The sequence below is a fragment of the Hordeum vulgare genome, chromosome 7H, assembly GCF_904849725.1.
Source record: "Hordeum vulgare subsp. vulgare chromosome 7H, MorexV3_pseudomolecules_assembly, whole genome shotgun sequence".
NCBI classification, from domain to species: domain Eukaryota; kingdom Viridiplantae; phylum Streptophyta; class Magnoliopsida; order Poales; family Poaceae; genus Hordeum; species Hordeum vulgare.
Genome location: NC_058524.1, coordinates 174,286,526 through 174,288,649, shown reverse-complemented (window position 1 = coordinate 174,288,649; position 2,124 = coordinate 174,286,526).

Below are 2,124 nucleotides of genomic sequence, written 5' to 3'. Positions count from 1 at the left end.
AGGCGTCGTCGCGGCTCTCATTGCGCGTTGTTGAAGGGGAGAAGATGGATTGATGGAATAGTTGTTTATGATGGATATATTATTGAGCCTCATGGGCGAGTATATATTGGGTACAAGACTTGGAGGGCAAGAAGCCTCTCCTAGAGATAAGGTAGGAGACGGATTACAAATCCAAGACTACCAAATACATGTACATCAAATATATCTCTAACATCCCCTCGCAGTCGTAGCGGTAGCGTTGCGAACAACAGGAACGTCACGGACGGTCAGACTGGAGAGAATAACAGCCGACGGGCTGACATCCCCCCGGAGTCGGAGCGGGAGCGTCGGGGACGACGTCGCATCGCGGGCGTGTGGACTATAGAGGAAGCCAATGAGTTGCTCAAGCGAGGTGATAGCCCTTTGTACCGATGTCAAGGTAGCCGAGAGCGTAGGGTGGTGTAGCCGTGGTCGAGGTAGCCGTGCGAAGAATGTCATGGTCGATGTCGAGTCGGGGTAGCCGATGTCGAGGAAGTCGTCGTGGAGCCGCGGGCGCAAGGAGGCATCGAGTTAGTCATGGGCACGGTGATGTCAAAGTAGTGGTGCGCCGGGAAAAAGACGTAGTCGAGATGCGTCACGTCGAGTTTGCCAAGTATTGGGGAACGTTGCATGGGAAACAAAAAAAATCCCACACACATGAAGGCCTATCATGGTGATGTTCATCTACTAGAGGAGATTAAGTCCACATACCCTTGTAGATCGCTAAGCGGGAAGCGTTAAAAACGCGGTTGATGTAGTGGTATGGCTTCGTGATTCAAATCACTGTCGTCCCACGATCCGTTTCGATCTAGCATCGAACGGACGTCACCTCCGCGTTCAGCACACGTATAGCTCGATGACGATCTCGGCCTTCTTGATCCAGCAAGAGAGGCGGAGAAGTAGATGAGTTCTCCGGCAGCGTGACGGTGCGTCGGTGGTGGTGATGATCTACTCCTGCAGGTGATACATCTCAAACGTATCTATAATTTTTGATGGTTTCATGTTGTTATCTTGTCAACTTTGGATGTTTTATATATGAAAGGATCGATATGGTTGACTAGAGGGGGGTGAATAGGCAACAACCACTTTTTAATTAATCTTAGCAAGTTAGGGTAAACTACATACGGGTTCACAAATATGACAACAATGGGGTGAACCGTAATGAAGCTAGCAACGATAGCTACTAAGATAAGTAAGGGAAAGATAACAACATAAGCATACACAAAGTAAAGGTTAGAGATAACCACAAGTGGAACCAATGAAGACGAGGATGTGTTACCGAAGTTCCTTCCCTTTGACACGAAGTACGTCTCCATTGGAGCGGTGTGGAGGCACAATGCTCCCCAATAAGCCACTAAGGCCACCGTATTCTCCTCACGCCCTCGCACGATGCAAGGTACCGTGATTCCACTATAGGTGCCCTTGAAGGCGGCGACCGAACCTTTACAAACAAGGTTGGGGCAAACTCCACACAAAGCTTGGAGGCTCCCAACAAGACCACAAAGCTTCACCACAATGGAATGTGGCTTCGAGGTGACCTCAACCGTCTAGGATGCCCAAACACACAAGAGTAACAAGATCCGCAAGGGATTGGTGGGGGAATCAACTTTTCTCTTGGTGGAAGTGTGGATCTAGGCCTTCTCAACCAACCCCTAAAGAATCAATAAGTTTGATTGGCTAGGGAGAGAGATCGGGCACTTTTGAGCTTAGGGAGCAACAATGGAGCTTGGGAGGGAAAGAGATGGGGTTCCATAGCTAGAAGAACCCTTTATATAGTGGGGGGGAAAATCCAACCGTTTTCCCACTCACAGCCCGTGCCTAGCGGTACTACCGCTGGCTGCAGCGGTACTACCGCTGGGCCCCTGGTAGTGCATAAGCACTACCACCGCCAAGAAAGTCTTCGCAAAAAGGTCCGTCCACGTACAACCGCTAGGCAGGCGGTACTAAGCTCCTGGAGCGGTACTACCGCCAGCTAGCGGTACTACCGCTGGATGAAGTGGTACTACCGTTAGCACTTCAGCGGTACTACCGCTAGGCCCAGTGCTACTACCGCTGGGGGACCCTTTGCAAAGATGAAGGAAACACTACGGTGGGAGCCACTCCAAA